General features: G+C 38.8%; 1 long non-coding RNA gene and 1 pseudogene across 1 annotated transcript in view; both read left to right on the plus strand.

Annotated features, from left to right (window-relative positions):
* The window catches only part of LOC141421751 (uncharacterized), a 223,688-nt gene that overhangs the window by 74,352 nt on the left and 131,207 nt on the right, over positions 1-18,129 (plus strand). The window lies entirely within an intron of this gene.
* LOC141422073 (U6 spliceosomal RNA) lies at positions 12,580-12,680 on the plus strand (annotated as a pseudogene).

The following is an 18,129-nucleotide window of genomic DNA, read 5'->3' on the forward strand; positions in this document are numbered from 1 at the left end:
CTAGGCAAAGAGTTCATGAGACCCTCTCTCATAAAAACCCTTCACAAAAAAGAGCTGGTAGAGTGGCTCAAGGTGAAGGCCCTGAGTTCAAGCCCCAGTACCAAATAAAGTTACTTAAGAAGCAGTTGAGGTGGAACATATCAGTAATCCTAGATACTCAGGAGGCAAATGTAGGAGAATTGTGGTTCAAGGTCAGCCCAAGCATAAAGTCTGTAAGAGCCTATTCCAAAAACAAGTTGGCTGTGGTGACAATTCCAGCGTCTCAAAAGGCAGAGGTTGGAGGACTGTGGTCCAAGGCCAGCCAGGGAAAAAGGGCAAGATGCTATCTGAAAATCAAGGAGATTAAGGTGAGGGAATATGGTTGACGGAATTCATATACCTATACAAAATAATATGATGAAACTTCTTTCAGTTGTTTTAACTGGGGTTGGGAGGGGCTTGCCGGGGGTGGGGGGGGGAGGTGGTGGGAGCGATCTAACCAATGTACAATGTAAGGCTATTTGGAATTGTCAAACTGAATCCCCCTTTACAATGAGCATAGCAAATATAATTTGGAAAAACTGGACTAAGGCTTGGCTCAAGTGGTAGGATGCTTGCCTAACAAGCATGAGACTCAGACAGAATTCAACCCTCAGTACTACAAATAAAGTTACTGAAGAGGTGCTATGAAAAACTTTATTCTCAGCTAGGTATTTGATAATGTAGATAAAATGGACCAAGTCCTTTAGAAACAGACCACCAAAACTCACTCAAAGAGAAATACATGATATTAAGATATTTGTATCCACTAAATAAATTGAATCAATAATTAATAACCTTAAGAAAAGGAGGTACTGGATATAGATTAATTCATTGATGAATTTTACCAAACATCTTAATAAAAAAAAATACTAGTTTTTCTCAATCTCTTCCTGATGAACAGCACCACCATCATACCAAATGCAGATAAAGACACTTCAAGAAAAAATACCACAATGAGTATCTTCCATGAACAAAGACTCCAATATTCTCCACTAAATATTAGCAAACATAATCCATCAACCTAAAGAAGCACTAACCACATGACCAGCTTGGATCCAAGTACATGTACTAGAAAGTTCCACAAAGTTCTATAAGAGTTAGGTAAGGTGATCTAAGGTTGTGTGCTTCTTAGTGAAGTTGTCAGGCATCAAGATGTAGAGAACAATGGGTGGTGCCCAACTGAAAATGAGGGAAAGCTGTTTTAAAAATGGGAAGTCAGATGGTGGGTTTTAGAATGGAGAGTAAGATGTGAAAACCTGTAAGTAGAACAGGGTGTTACATTTCACAGATACAGACATATCTCTCTATGTGACTGTACTGAGTGGCTGGAGTTTAGGACCACAAGTCTGGAGAGGGAGGCAGAACTCTGCTTCAGAAGACAGTGAGGTACGATGATAGAGTGGCTTAGAGCAGACTCTGGAGTCAAGATTCACATGGCCTAGGGTTGAACCTAAACTTCCCACTTCCTGGTTGCATGACCATTGAGAAATGTTTGAAGATTCTGTGCTTGAGATTTCTCCACAGAGAAATTGGTATAATCTTCTAATATTTTGATGAAAGTTAATACATGTAAGCCACTGCAAACTGACACCTAGTTATCACTCATTATTTATATTGTTATTAATATTGTTATGAATCTAAAATTTAGAATTTAAGCGTGTTGGTTGGCATTTGGAGTGTATCCCAAGGGCAATGGAGTCATTAAGATATTTTAAGTAAAGAGGTTGTACAGGATGGGATTTCCATTTTAGGACTAAACATAATCACTCTAGAAGCAGCATGGAGAGTAGCCAGGTGAATTATTGAGACAGATTTAGAGTCTTTAGTAGCAGTACAGGACAGGAAGAATGAAGACTGGCATCAACACCTTGCCATGGGGACAGGAGCTGTAGCAGAAGACAGCTATGAGAGATGTTTAAGGAGTGAGAATCAACAGGCCCTGGCACCTGATTTAGTGGGGAGATTGTGAGAGAAATGCTGCCTTGGGAAGCAATAAATAATCTGCAGGAATGAACACGCCTACAAGACAATTCTTTATTGCTGTAAACATTGCTCTGGATAACAGCTTTGTAAATCACTGGAGTGAATTTCTTAGGAACTTAGAGAACTGGAATATGAAGACTAACCCTTTGTGATCCCTTACACATGCAAGAGAAATTTTTGAAAATTCTTGGAATATTCCATGCATTGACATTTGGCCAGGGAATGAGTCGAAACCAATAAGTGGAGAAAAGATTACGTCAAGAGACAACTCTCAGCAACATATAAGCATGTAGACGATTAGAAGTGTCATCTGAGTTACTAACGGTGGGATGGAGACAGAAAGGGGCATGATTACACACACAAACCCACATGCACACTCACAGAGGTACAGGTACCTAGCATGGTTTTCTCAAATAACACTGTAGCATTAAAGATGTATCTAAAATATCCAGTGATGTTTAACACTTTACTATGTTTTTAGATATGCAGTGATTAACCTGAAAGAACTAATTTAATCCAATTTTTCTCATTTTCAGAAAAGATTTTCACATACTAAGGGATAAGGCATAACTTTTTCAGTGTTGTGGATTACAGAGGCAGAATTAGGACAAAGTCCACTCTTTCTAACTACTATGCTAATTTCTCTCTTTTTGCATTTTCCGCTTACATTCTTTCCCTCCATCCTTCCTTGACTATACAATGAACACTCCAAAATAGAAGATGTCTCCACTTTAAAACGTTTGCTGAAGATATTTCAGTCAGGATGCTCTACTCAAACTGCTCACAGCCAGAAAAAATAATGTAAATGCACATCATTCAAGTATGAGTGGCATGCCTGGGTATCACACAGGTAAGCAAATCAGGTCGCAATCATGTAATCATCTCCCATCTTAATTTCCTCAGCATTCACATTCTGTTAGCAGGATTCTGAACCTCCAGCCCTATAGTAAGAACACAAATCCCTCCTCCAGAAATGCTGGGAGGTGAGGCCTAAGTGAGGGTGTCCCTTGTCCTACATGAGCAGATCCTCTTGGGTTATTGTACATCCTGACCAACACTGCCTCTTGCAGGGCACCCTTGATACTGCCATTCTTGTCCTCTGCCTACTGCCTCCAGCAGCTGTCCACAACTTTGTTGTTCTACTCTTCCTGACACAGGAAAAACTTTTTCTCATTAGCACATAATCCAGATGCAATGTGCAGCTCATTTTGGAGGCTCAGGTGGGGCCTCTTCCTGTGTCTCTTTCTCTCTCTTTTCTGAGAAAACAGAACTGGGATAGAAGAGACTGACATTCTGCTTAGGCTTAAGCTCTACTCAGTTTGGACAGCTCATGAGTAGTGAACCTGGTCTTTGTTTCAGAGTGGCCTCTCATGATAGGTCTGAATTGCCCTGAGTACCCTAGGGCACAGCTCATGAGTAGTGAACCTGGTCTTTGTTTCAGAGTGGCCTCTCATGATAGGTCTGAATTGCCCTGAGTACCCTAGGGCAGATGCGTGGCCATTCTCTCCCTTTCATGCACTGAGGAATCTGTGAGGTGATAACTTCTTCTGCCTTTGAGAAGTGTGTGACCAGTAACATCTTCATATTTCCATGACATAGGTTTCCCAACTAGGAAATACAACTGCCATTTCATTCTCCATACTTTGAGAAATGACCTAAAAATAGAATATGGTTGCACATATATTACAGATGACTATTAAAGTGTTCCTCAAGGAACCTATTATTTCCTTATTCTTTGGGAAATAATGGAAAGTACCTATTTTTCCTAAATGCAGTTTCCTGAAATTGAAGGGATGAATGTTTGGAAGTTGAGGTGTAGAGGGTTTCAGGGACCGTACAGAGAGACTGAATATAAATTAAGTACAAAGCAACAGCAAATACACAGAAATGACAATGCATGGCAATGAGAAGGGGAAAGTGTTTATAAAAAAAAGAATAAGGAACATTTTCAACAAGGGAGAAATGTCATGGCAAGTGTCCCCAAACGCACATCATACCTTTGAGGAAGACCTAAATACTGACTTGTTTCTGATTTGTGGTTGTTCTTATGTAAACTCAGTTAATTTGAAAATACTTCAAAAGACATTTAGAGAAATAAGTATTTCAGTTCTGCAGTGTAAAATCTGAATGTCAAAAATTACATGAGAAAAATCTGCTATTAATAGGAACTTCTTGTCTGTGGAACCCTTCAATTAAATACATGGGTCAATTATGTTTAACCTATGGGAAAATACAAAGTTATCATGGACTCTTTATCATCATCATCACTACCACCACCATCATCTTTATCTCATTTGAATACTCTTCCACCATTAGGATGCATTGATGCATCACAGCATTTAGTTATCTGATCAACAAGCCCACCTGAAGGTGGGTGTTAGGCTACAAATGTTAGGGTACCTTTGAGGCTTGCAGCTCACTCATCCTGAAACCTGCCATGGCTAACATGACCCAAGCCACCACTTACTGGAACAAAGGGAGGTGGGACGGTTTCTGGGAACAGGGACTGTTTCTGGTTAATCTTGCTAAAACGGTATGTGAGTCAATGAGTTGAGACACCTGGTGTTTACCAAATTCCTGATAAATAATCTTCAAGTAATCTGGCCCCACCACCAGGATGTGGGAGGTATCAGAAATATGTGACCCCAGGGACCATAAAAATTGCTGTGTAACCGTGACTAATGTCTAAAAAAATATAAAAGCAGCCTGAATTTTGTATTTGGGGTCCGTGTTGAAACCCACTGCGTCGGGCGGATAACTGGACCCCAGCTGGCTGGAAATAAACCTCGCTTTGTGGCTTACATTATCATAAGTGTCTTTTTGTTCCTCTGAGGGGTAGTCAACTTTGGACCCCAACAGTGGGTACATCCACATTTTCCATAAAGGGAAGACTGAGTCTCCATTGTTGTAAGTAAATTGACTTAGGCTGTGCTGTTGTGAGAAGTCAAAAGAAAGATTGTATATATGTTTAAGTTTCTCACCACTTTTTAGCATTTGTGCTATAAAACAAAGCAATTAAACCATAAATTATGCTAACAAGTAAATATTAAAACGTGAGCTAAAACTGCCATTTCCAAGTCAAAATCAGAACTATAGGTTTCATTTAATCATTTCTATATTACACATGTATCTCTTTTCTTTCACACCTAGAATCAGGATTCTCAAGGATACAAGGGAAGATAAAGTTAGAAAATCCCAGTTATTCATCTATGCCATCCCAATTTTTTCACACAACATTTCTGAGGATGAGAAAAGTCTATGGTATACAAAACTTACTTACATAGCATACATATGTAGATATATATAAATTATGTGCATATCTGCATAATTTATCATACTCTATTGTTTTGTTTACTTTCACACTTTGAAACTGTTTAGAAACTCTACTACTGTACCTCATTTCCCTTCGTTTTTTATAGCACACTGCCTTCCATTTCTTCTGTGCATGGTACAGCCACTTCAGAGAGCACTGTTGCAGAGTTTGCTTCAACCATCTATTTATAAAACTAGATGTCAGTTATGGTGGAACACATCTGTAATCCCTGTACTTGGGAGGCTGACGCAGGAGGAACACATTCCAGGTTGGCCTGGGCTACACAGTCAGAACCTGTCTTAAGGGGAAAAAAATCTTAGAAAGGTGAAGTAAGGCCAAATATGGCTACTGATAATTTTGGTTACCATGTTCTTTTTCTCTTCCTGATGTTCATTACTTACTTCTTGATGGTGACTGGTCTGCTTAGATAACATTACTTAAGCATTCTTTCAGGGTATATATTCTGAGACGAATCCTACTTACGGTTCTGTTTTTCATTTCTGCATGCCCCTGTTCCTAAAGTTTGTTTTGCTGTGTGGATTTACCTACTGCTAATTCTCTCCCCCACTCCCTGCCTCCCTCCCTCCTTCCTTCCTTCTCCCTCTGTTTTGTTTCTGGGTTAGCAATTCTTCATTGAGTACTTGAGTTAAGGCTTCCATTCATTCATTGGTTTCCTAGGTGCTTATAATTGTTTGCTGAAGCTTTTTTATGGTGATTTACTTGAAATGTTTGTCAGACAGTCCTGACATTTTTGCCATTTTGATATTGGCACCTATTGATTATTACTTTTCATTCAGTTTGGGATCTTTCTTAGCATAACAATGATTATCTATGAAAAACAACATTTTCAGATTATATTGATAGACTTTGATCTCATTTAATCTTTTTGCTTTAGCTGCATTTTGTGACACCAACACTGCTTCAGCAATGTGTTTGATGGCATCTTGTCACTGAAATTCAGGGTCCTATCTGAGCCTCTACTGACACCCAAGGAGAGACCTTCTGCTTATTATTCAGAGCAGGGGAATTCAGTCCTCCCAGTGGGCTCCATGGACACCATGGAGAGGAAGACCTCATTACAGGACATCAGGTGTGGACACTCCAGCTCTGTACTTGGTCTTTCTTTTAAACCCTTCTTGGCAGGGCTGTGGCTGTCCTATGATGGTGTTTTCTATGAGACCTTCCACTAGGCCTTTGCTACAATGGGTATTGGATTCCAGACTCTTCTTCAAAAAAGTTTGGAGAAGAGAAATCATTGTCTATAAGATTTTCTGTTGCTAAGTTGCCCCTTCCTTAGTTTTTGGCTAGAAAAAGGCAGTTTTTGATGCTGTCATTTTTTTGTCTATGTCTGTTGGGATTTCCAGGTTGCCTGTCAGCTTTTCTTAGATAAAACTTTGGCATGGTAAGCCAAAAAGAAGACACAGGGACCTGATTATTGGGGTGATGCTCCTTAGGTCATACTGTCCCTGAACTGACTGTCACCTTCTCTCACTGCTATCGCTCTCTCTCTCCCCTGCCCTCTCTCTCTCTCTCCCTCCCTTTCTCTCTTCTGTCTTGCTCTGTCAGGTTGTTAGTTGAACTTAGAATAAGGAAAGTACTTCTGTTTCATCTTCATGGAATCTCTCTTACTTCCTACTCAAGCTCAGGAATTTTGTACTCACAGCTATCTCAATGACTTCAGTTCAAGCACCATTGGCCATTTTCCTTGGTAAGCTCTCTTCCCAATCATAACTGTATATTACAAACTTCTGTTTGTATGTTATCCATGTCCCAGAACCATTATCTAATAGGTCTGGACTGCAGTAGAATATAGATTTCCCCAGTGACTCTAATAGATTCTTAGCTTTTAAAGTCAATGAAGTCTAGCAGTAAGATGGCCCATTCTGTCTCCTTCAGCATGTAGGGAGTCAGGCTTAGGGGCAAAAAGAGGAAAAGCCAATGTTAACTTGTAGGATGCAGTCCAGTCACACTCAGTGCTGATTGGTTAACAGCTTTGTGGTCTCAGGCACATTGCATACAAACAGTGTGTTTTGCCAGGATAACATTCTTCCTGAAATGGGACTCTGGCCCTTAGCAAAACTTCAAGGCAAATGAGAACCTGTAACAATGCTATGTAGAAAAAACATTGCTGAATTCACAGATAATTGACATTTATTCAAATGAAGAATGTGGGTTAAAAACTTTCATCCTGAGAGGCTGTCCCTGTGTCCTGACCATGGTTTTCAGTCAAACAGCTGCCTCTGACAGAGAGGCCTTTGGTTCTGTAACTCCTTTGTAAAAAGTTTGAGATCCTTAGCATTGAACAGACCACCTTCAGATGTGTTTTGCTATCTATTCTCTCCTATTTGGTTTGTCACTGCTGAGACAAGAACTTTTTCCTGGATTCCTCTCTCACTGTTGCTACCTGGTACAGATTCCTCACTCTGCTGGTGCTGCAGGCACTTCCTATTTAAGGCCAGACACTTCCTTTGAGAAATCTCTGTTGCCTTTAGGGAGATGGGATCTTTTGACACATCAAAGCTTTGCCTCCATCACCACTCAGATTGTCTGACCTCACATTCTAGTTTATGATCTACTAGTTGCGTCAACCTGGATGACTCAATTCCACGTGCCTCATTTTGTTCTCATGAAAACAGTTAACACTATTGCCTCTCTCAGAGGCTCAAGATGATATTAAGTAACATAATATTCACAGTAAGGTTGATTTTTTTTTGTTTTTGGAATGCCTCTCATTGTAGTTCATAAAATTCTTAAGTCAAGCACTGGGGTCCCACTCTCATCCCATTCTTTCGTCTTCCTTATTTTTTTTCTTTCTTTTCTTTTTCTCATAAATATTTATTAGAATCTTCTGCTGATCCACAAACTAGGCTAGCATACATACACCAAACAAACAAGACAAAAACAAAGATTCAGGATCCTTTCTCAGGGAAAATAACTTCTAGAGATAAGTATTCATATAATCACTCACAGGACAGCTATCTAATGGACATGAAGAACATATACAGTGCTGTGGTTGTCACCTGTCATTTGCCAAAGAAGAAGAGAGGATGGGGACTGGAGAGAGTGGGTGGATAGGCTATCTAGGTCAGGGCTATCCAGACTGCTGTGGATGTCATGTCCTGAATACATGCATTATTTTGTTCTCAGATAGTTAAATAATGATAGTAAAATGAAGAATTTAGAATAGCTAGTTGATTTTTCCTTTATCCCTTCCTTTCCAACTTCCTTATTTGGGAGAGAGAGAGAGAAAGAGAGAGAGAGTGAGAGAGAGAGGGAGAGAGGAGGCACTACTTATGGAATAAGGGCAATATTTAATATTTGCAGGGGAGGGAACACGATTTGCACCACATTGTAAGTGTGAGGAGGTTTGCTGGAAACATGAAGCATTTATTAGACTCAGTAGCCTCTTGGTTCGTGGCTTCTTTCCTGTCAAAAACCTGCCTTCCTCCTTTATAGATCTGTCTGAAGAGTTAACTCTCAAGTGACTCCTCCTTCCAGGAGTGATAATTCAACTGCTTGCTCTCCCTTAGACCTTACTCTCTTCACTCTAATGGTGTTTTTAATCTCTTTGGCTCAACCATTTATGCAAGGGCTCCAAAGAATGGTTTGTTCTGCTTTCTGGTTTTATGTCTTTTTATTACACCATAGTATAGTCTTACAAACTCTTTGTCTTTAACATTTCCAAAACAATCTGCAAGTATTAGCTAACCAATCCATACCTCGACCCAGGGAGGCTGGGTCAGTGTGATTATTTCTGCTTTACAGATGAGGAGGCAGGATGGACAAGGTGAAGGAATTTGCTTGCATTTGCAAAATGTAGCGGAGAAAAGTATGTGCTCACAAGAGCATCCTTCCGAACCCATTCTGTCCTTTTGCCCTGTGCTTTAGACAGAGCTGGTAGGAGAGAGGAGGTCAGGTAGGTTAGTTAAGTCAGAGGACAATGTCATGATGATGGTCAAGACATCACCAGTGTGAGCTGATTTCTTCCCTCAATATAATTATCTGTCTATCTTTCTCTTGCCCACTGAGTGATTCTCCAGGACAGGGAAAGAGACTGCCACACTCACCTTTACAATAACCACATATCTGACACATAGTATGATTTTAGTCATAATATATGTGGTTGAAATATGGAAAATATGAGAAATAAAGGTTTCTTTTCTTCCCTAAACTCTTCTGCCTTCCATGAGCATAGTGTGTGCAATTAGTCACACTTACATTTGTGTTTTACTTATAGCTATAAAACTAGATTGCCTAATTCCTGATCTTGTTCTTATCACTTACATGCCTTGCAACTTTGGAAAGACCACTTAGCCTTATGAAGCCCGATTTTCCTCAGCTATAAAACAAAATGAAATAAAAAGAATAGTAATAAAATCAACTCAAAGCATTGCTGTGTGAAAATAAAATCAACTCAAAGCGTTGCTGCATGAAAGGGACTCAAATAATTAAGACAGAAACTGTTTGGAGGAAGACACTGGACTCATCTCTACCTGGAACATATGCACATATATAAGTATTGCTTTTTCTATTTCCACTCACTATGCCAAGCCCAGAGCATCATCAGAAGTTGAAAGTGGCAGATATAAACTTGTAGAGAGGTAAATTAAGGTAAACTACACTGAAAATTTCAAAGCAAAATAATGGAAATTGGCTTGAGGAATAGAGGTTGTCTATATAAATACTAAAACTACATGAAATATTTTGATTAGGAAAAGGTTTTTCCACCAGGAAAGTTGTTAAAATATGGTTCTTATACAACTATGAGGACTGCTGTATGCATTAGCATTTGGACTATCCCTACCATAAGGCTTTGTAACCATAGATTTGAAAAAATGTTTATTGACCAGTGGGATAATTTGTTTGATCATTGCTTTTACTTACAGTCACTTGAGCATATTATAAGAAAAAAATGTGCTTACTGTTTGATACAGAATTGGCTATAAACTTCACACTCTATTCATATTTATCTATTTAAAATTAGAGTAAAACTCTTCATATTCATAGATACATCTATACTGATTTGAGGATTATTTTAATTTCATTAAAAGCCAATTGTATTTATTACTCTACTTCTTTAGGTTGGGATTAAAATGTTACATTAATTTTCAATTTAAATATATTATTTTATTTTAATTTAACTTTAAATTTTACTTTTTGGGGCTCTGTTTCTCATAAAGTACCATATTATATTTTTCCCTAAAGGTTTTCTAAAGGCCAACAATATGATTTAGGAGTATTGTGAGATACCTGTAACACCCCTTAGGGAACCTTGTCTGCAGAGTAACCAGAATTGCAAAGCTTCCCTTGAAAACAGAAAAAAAAAAAAAAGTGGAAAGTACAAAAACAAACACATATTCTGAACACTCACATTCTAGGCTGTCCTTTTATTACTCTGATTCGGACTTCTGATGCATTAGAGAGAATATCCAAGAGGACAGCAAGAACACTTTTAAAGAAAATAGGTCAATAGCATATTTCCCCGAAGTAGATTATGCATGCAGAATACAAATGGCTTCCTGACATTCTTCATGAAGCAGGAACACAGAATAGCGGAGACCAAAAGAACAAGGAGAGCTCTCCTCATTACTTCACCCTTAAATAGGAAGGAGGGGAGAAAGGAAAAGGAACGCAGAGCAAGGAAAACACTGGAGTCTTTTCTAAAAGAATCACATTATGTGGGTGTGTTCTATTGACATTACAAGTCTTTTATAGCTTTATACTGAGTGCCATGAGAAGTTGTGCATTGGATGGGAGAAAGTTTATTTCTTAGACTGTGTCATCTATGACTGGTGTGAGCCTATCAGAGGAATGGCCATAATGCTTTTAGAATTATTGAAACTGGGGACACATCAGCACCACAAGGGCTTTGTGATGGCTCCACTTCCTTGATCATGGTGTTACTGCTGAAATGTGCATTTTTGGAAGTGTGGCTCCAGTGGTGGAGCACTTGTCTAGCAAGCATAAGATCTTAAAGAGGCAATGGAGAAAGATACACAGGTAATTACATCAAGGGATGAAATCAGCTCATACTGGTAATGTCTTGACATCATTATGACATTGTCCTCTGAGTTCATTAATCTACCTGGCCTCGTCTCTCCTACCAGTTGTTTTTAAAGAACAGGACAAATGTAGAAGTTCTAGAAAAATTTCCTGGTGTAAATCAGGGCTAAAGTCAGATTAGGCGATGGATATAAAAGACTAGTCCAAGAATAGGCTTTAAATTTTAGATTTTCATAGTGACAAAAAGTCTTATCTTTTGAGAAAAAGAAAACAAACATAGTCCACACCTAGATTGCTCCTAAAGTTGATATTGCTTTCAGTTGAGTTGTATGCAAACCTTCAGGAGGTCACTTTGGGTATTCTTTGCTTGTTTGTTTATATATTATTATTGTTAATAGTAGTAGTAGCACTGGGATTTGAATTCAGGGCCTCACGGTTGCTAGGCTCATCTAAGCCACACTCCCAGCCTCTCCTTTCCCCCACCCCCAGCATTTTTTTTTTCTTTAGTTATTTTTCAGATAAGCTCTGGTGTTTTTGAATTGGACAAGCCTTGGTCCATCATCCTCCTACCTATGACTTTTGTATAACTGGGATTACAGGCATGAGTCCATCATAACTGGCTTATTTCTTGAGATGGAGTCCTATTAACCTCTTGCCTACCCCTGCCTGTAACTGTGATCCTCCCAATTTTCTTCTCCCAAGGAGCTCAGATTACAGCCAGCAGGTTACTCTGATTTAGATTTTGGTTTTTGATCTATAGGGAAAAGGAGGCTGTGCTTTCTTCAGATTTTTTAAAGTAAAATATTATGCCTTTTGACCCACATGCATGTAAAGGTGGTCAAATTCCACTTGGAAGGTTTATGGGTTTGCACCGTGAGATTATTTTGTCAAGTGCCACTGATAGGAGTTAAGATAGGACATGATATTGACAAATTACCATTTTGTAAGGCAAGCTCACAATGGAAGGATGATCACTGCTGCACTGGAGAATAGGAAGCAAATTAATTAAACGGAGCTCTGACTGGCAGCTGGCTATAATGGAAAGCCATGGAAACAAACAAATACAAACTCCCCAAAAGCAAATAAAGAAGGAACAAAATATGTAAGCTGTGCAATAGCAACCAGGGAAGGTGAGGAGAGGTTTTTACTGGAAGAAGTAGCATGAGTAAAAGTTGGGATGTGCTTGTTTTGTACATAATAACAAGTGCAGGGTTAGAGTGTTTCTGACTTGGACTAAACTCCTGAAGTACAGTATTTTCATGCTCACTTCAGCAGCACATATTTTAAAATTGGAACAATACAGAAAAGATTAGCAAGGACCCTGTGCAATGACAGAAGTACAGATCTTTCAATGATTCCTTTCCATCACCTTCCTTGGGTTGATTTTGACTTTTGGCGCTTCCACTCACAGTTACAGGATATCACAGTCATTCTCAATCTCATATCATCAGACAAATATATCTCAGTTTGGTGCATGAACATTGTAGCCTAGAGTTTTCTTAAACGATCACAGAAACATCCCTAGAAACTTTTATGACTCTTTGAAAGATTCATCTTTTATGTCCATATTAAAACCAAATACTGGAAATAGAACTTTTATTATTGATTCAAAATAATTTTTTCACCTCTAAAGAGCCAGGTACCTGAGGAACAGAGTTCTATCGGAGTGAAATAAGATGTGTGAGGATGAAGTATGACAGGCTTTCTGGGAGCATCCAAAAGTGAATAATCAATGAGGGATGAAAAGCAATAATACTGGCACAAAAACAGACATGAAGACCAGTGGAACACAATAGAGGACCCAGATATGAAGCCACACAAGTATAACCAACTTGTCTTTGACAAAGGAGCTCAAAATATATGATGGAGAAATAGCAGCCTCTTCAACAAAAACTACTGGGAAAACTGGTTAGCAGTCTGCAAAAAACTAAAACTAGATCCATGTATATCAGCCTATACCAATATTAACTCAAAATGGATCAAGGATCTTAATATCAGACCCCAAACTCTAAAGTTGATACAGGAAAGAGTAGGAAATACTCTGGAATTAGTAGGTATATGTAAGAACTTTCTCAATGGAACCCCAGCAGCACAGCAACTAAGAGATAGCATAGATAAATGGGACCTCATAAAACTAAAAAGCTTCTGTTCATCAAAAGAAATGGTCTCTAAACTGAAGAGAACACCCACAGAGTGGGAGAAAATATTTGCCAACTATACATCAGACAAAGGACTGATAACCAGAATATATAGGGAACTTAAAAAACTAAATTCTCCCAAAACTAATGAACCAATAAAGAAATGGGCACGTGAACTAAACAGAACTTTCTCAAAAGAAGAAATTCAAATGGCCAGAAAACACATGAAAAAATGCTCACCATCTCTAGCAATAAAGGAAATGCAAATTAAAACCACACTAAGATTCCAACTCACCCCTGTTAGAATAGCCATCATCAGCAACACCACCAACAACAGGTGTTGGCGAGGATGCGGGGAAAAAGGAACCCTCTTACACTGCTGGTGGGAATGTAGACTAGTACAACCACTCTGGAAAAAAATTTGGAGGCTACTTAAAAAGCTAGACATTGATCTACCATTTCCATTTGATCCAGCAATACCACTCTTGGGGATACACCCAAAAGACTGTGACACAGGTTACTCCAGAGGCACCTGCACACCCATGTTTATTGCGGCACTATTCACAATAGCCAAGTTATGGAAACAGCCAAGATGCCCCACCACTGACGAATGGATTAAGAAAATGTGGTATCTATACACAATGGAATTTTATGCAGCCATGAAGAAGAATGAAATGTTATCATTTGCTGGTAAATAGATGGAATTGGAGAACATTATTCTGAGTGAGGTTAGCCTGGCCCAAAAGACCAAAAATCGTATGTTCTCCCTCATATGTGGACATTAGATCAAGGGCAAACACAACAATGCGACTGGACTATGAGCACATGATAAAAGCGAGAGCACACAAGGAAGAGGTGAGGATAGGTAAGACACCTAAAATACTAGCTAGCATTTGTTGCCCTTAACGCAGAGAAACTAAAGCAGATACCTTAAAAGCAACTGAGGCCAATAGGAAAAGGGGACCAGGAACTAGAGAAAAGGTAAGATCAAAAAGAATTAACCTAGAAGGTAACACCCACACACAGGAAATCATTGTGAGTCAATGCCCTGTATAGCTATCCTTATCTCAACCAGCAAAAACCCTTGTTCCTTCCTATTATTGCTTATACTCTCTCTACAACAAAATTAGAAATAAGGGCAAAATAGTTTCTGCTGGGTATTGAGGGGGTGGGGGGAAAGGGAGGGGGCGGAGTGGGTGGTAAGGGGGGGGTGGGGGCAGGGGGGAGAAATGAACCAAGCCTTGTATGCACATATGAATAATAAAAAAAAAAAAAAGAAAAGCAATAATAGAGATATTTAAGGAACTCTGAGAAATTTGACACTGACAGACAGTAAACTCTGTGGTTCAATGGGTCAAATGTGAACTTTGCATTCTGAGTTCATTAATTTGGGTCCCAAAATTCTTTTCTCTTTCACTGGTAAGAAAAAAGTGTAAGTAGGCAAGAATCAAATTTTAATGACCCCTTTACAATGTGCTAGACGCTTAAAATTCATGAGCTTCTGTATTTCTGATACACTAAGAGGTAGATATTGTACCCAACTTTCACAGTTGAAAAAATTGAGACTTGGAAAGATTAATTCACCCTAAGTCTCAATGGTTACTAAGAAGTAGAACTGTGATTAAAACTGAGGTGGGCCTGGCTCACGTGGCTTCTAGTTCTATGCAAGACCCAGCTACCTGTGCATTAAACCTGGAAGGAAGAGATTATGGAGGATGAAGATAGATATTGTGTGTGTCCTAACATTTTCTTTGTCACTGGATATGCATTGTAATAGCTACAGCAGCACTCAAAGGGACCTTCGTGAGGAAAGAAGGGGTGCAATTTGGTGATAGAATTTTCTCCCTGTCTTCTGGTTGCCTTCTCTGCCACCATCATGGTGATAAAGTTCAAGTTTGTTCTCTGTTTTGAGGCCAGTAGAGTTAGCACAGAGGAAATTAAGAGGGACACATTTCTCCACCATGCTATTCAAGGTGCCACTGACCAACCTGACCATCGCAGTTCCTCCACTGAGCCCCAGTGCATTAGAGTTCCAATGCACTGTCACTGAAGTACCCCACTTCACAGAGCAAGACATTCATGGTAAGATGGGACATATGGATATACCTATGGATAAGTCACTTTCTTCATTTTAAACTTACTTGTTGACTTAGGACCCTGAAATTATAATCAACTTGACACCCACTTGTAGGTACATCTGGATCACTTTCCAGACATCTTTTCTTCCAAAGATAGAGTACCCTAAAGGTACATGTGTACTTCAGCTTGGTGGGCAACAAAAACTATGTCTGACTGCTGTGTCTTGGATGGAGGTTGGCTTGAATGTGTGGACAGCTTGTCCACAGGTGCATGTCCACAACTCCTATTAAAACAGGATGGTATTAGGGTGATCCAGCACTGGATCTTGCCTCCACAGCCTCTGTTAATATTAGAAGTGGGCTAAAGGCTATTTCCTAACTTCCTAACTTATAAAGGAAAAGAAGAAAGCAGGCATCACACAAATTATATTGAATAGTACTCAGCACATTAGTAATATCTAGCAAGTTTGCATCCTATACAGTGGGTCAGGTTCACTAAATGAATTAACCCACTTAATCCTTACAAAATCTAAGTCTGTTAGAGTGTGATATAAGTAAAACTCCTTGTGTTGTATACGTCAGCACAATTTAACAGTTCTGGAGCTTTGTGAATTGAGCCATGGAGATAAAGCAGTTCACCAGAGACACCCAGTAGGGCTTGTTCCCAAGTCACCTGCCTCTCAGTCTAAGCCTGTATTTGCATCACGTCACCACAATGCCAGATGTAAGGCCCTTGAGATATAAGTGCCAGAATATATGTATGCATCTCACTTTACTGTGTCATATTTTGAGGACTTTTGATTTTAAGTTGTGAGATTTCACCTTGCTTTTATTTAGCTGTATCAAATTTCCTGCCTGTGTGCTGAGAGGTTTTTCCATGAATCATAAGAGTCATCCCTCTTTAGGAACCCTTGGTGGTTCCCTATTGTTTGCAGCTGAATGAACTTTTAATTGTTTAAACTGAATTGGAAGAACATTCACATTTGTTACCTACCTTCTGAAGACCCAGCCCATTCCTTGTCAGACCCCATTCCCTAGCCACATTTTACTGTTTTCCCTTCCTCACAGCTTTCATTGCCTCTCCTTCCTTATGCCTTCAGTACAAAGGGTTCTTCTGTCTAGATCTGCTCACATTCCTCTGCTATGTACTATTGTCCCATCCAGCTTAATTCTCATTCTCCAGTTTTCAACTTTGTGTCACCTTATCCAAGAAAACTTCTCTGAGACTATGTGTGTTAGCACCTTGCAATATTCCATTTGTAATACAAGCAATTTTGTTGGCATCACCAGGTTATTGTCTGTGCCCCTATAGAACTATTTTTTTGCTTTACAAGAGGATCTGTATATGGCTTTCTATTGAGTGCTCTGGATCCTACTCTACAACTTATGAGCAATTTGGAGTTAAACTAAAAACTGAGAGGAGCTCTCATTATTTGATGTCCAACTTAATCAAATCCCATAGCTTCTAAATCACTAAATGTGATTTTAGAAATAACTAACATTTGTTTCTATTTTTTCTTGGAAATTTCAATGGATGGGATTGTGTTAAAGATAAAAAGAGAGAAATATGGTAGAAAATTAAGTTAACTACTTATCCATGTTAAGATTATATAAATGGTAGAATTTTTAAAACTAAGGATTAGAATGAACAGATTCCAACTTGTTTTGAGCTTTGCAACCATATGCTTATTACCATATTTTCCCCGCCTTCCTCTTCCCTTTTCTACTTGAATTTTACCAGGCACAGACAGTTCATATCCAATTTTAGGTATAAATATAAGAAATTTCACATTTTAAAAAACAGTGAAATGTAAAAGAAAATTAAGTTTACTACCTTTTATTAACTTTTGTTATAAAACTATATATCCATGAGTTATCTCCAAACACAGAAATAAAACCAAAAAGGAAAAATGAAAACAAAAAAGAAGAGACAAGCAGAGTATAGTGGTACATGCCTATAATCCCAGAATGTGGGCATCTGAGATAAGAAGATCATGAATTCGAGGCCAACCTGGACTGCAGTCTGAGTTCAAGGCCAGTCTGAGATAGGCTGAAAATGACTTAAACAAAACTGAGGTTGGAGGTTTTAAGAAAAGTCCCCTCAAAACGGGTTAAATTCATCCCTGGTTTATAAAGCGTGTGGAGGAGCAGTATTACATTCAATATTAAAGAAAACAGATGAATGCAGTGCCAAAAAACTTAAAATTGTTTCCAAATATTTACATTTGCTTTGAGTTTCAAGGAAAATTACTGATTTAAGGATTAGGAAGTGAATGAGTATTTTTAATAACAATACAACACTGACACAAAGAGAAACAAAGCAGGCACCAGCTGCCTTTTTCTGAAAAGCAGATGGAGTATACTCATGGCTGCAAGGGATAAAAGGAAATTCTTGCTGGATATAAGAAAACAAAAGAAGCAGCAAAATGTGGAGACTGGCGGGCAGAAGACAAAGAGGAACAATGCTGAACTTTTATAAAGTGATGTGAAATACTGGGATCCTGGGAGTCATCAGCAACCCAAACCTATAAGGTTGGGTTCTCATTTTCTTATAAAATTTCTATATAACATTTTAAAGCTCTAAAAATTATTG

The sequence above is a fragment of the Castor canadensis genome, chromosome 3, assembly GCF_047511655.1.
Source record: "Castor canadensis chromosome 3, mCasCan1.hap1v2, whole genome shotgun sequence".
In the NCBI taxonomy this organism is placed as follows: Eukaryota; Metazoa; Chordata; class Mammalia; order Rodentia; family Castoridae; genus Castor; species Castor canadensis.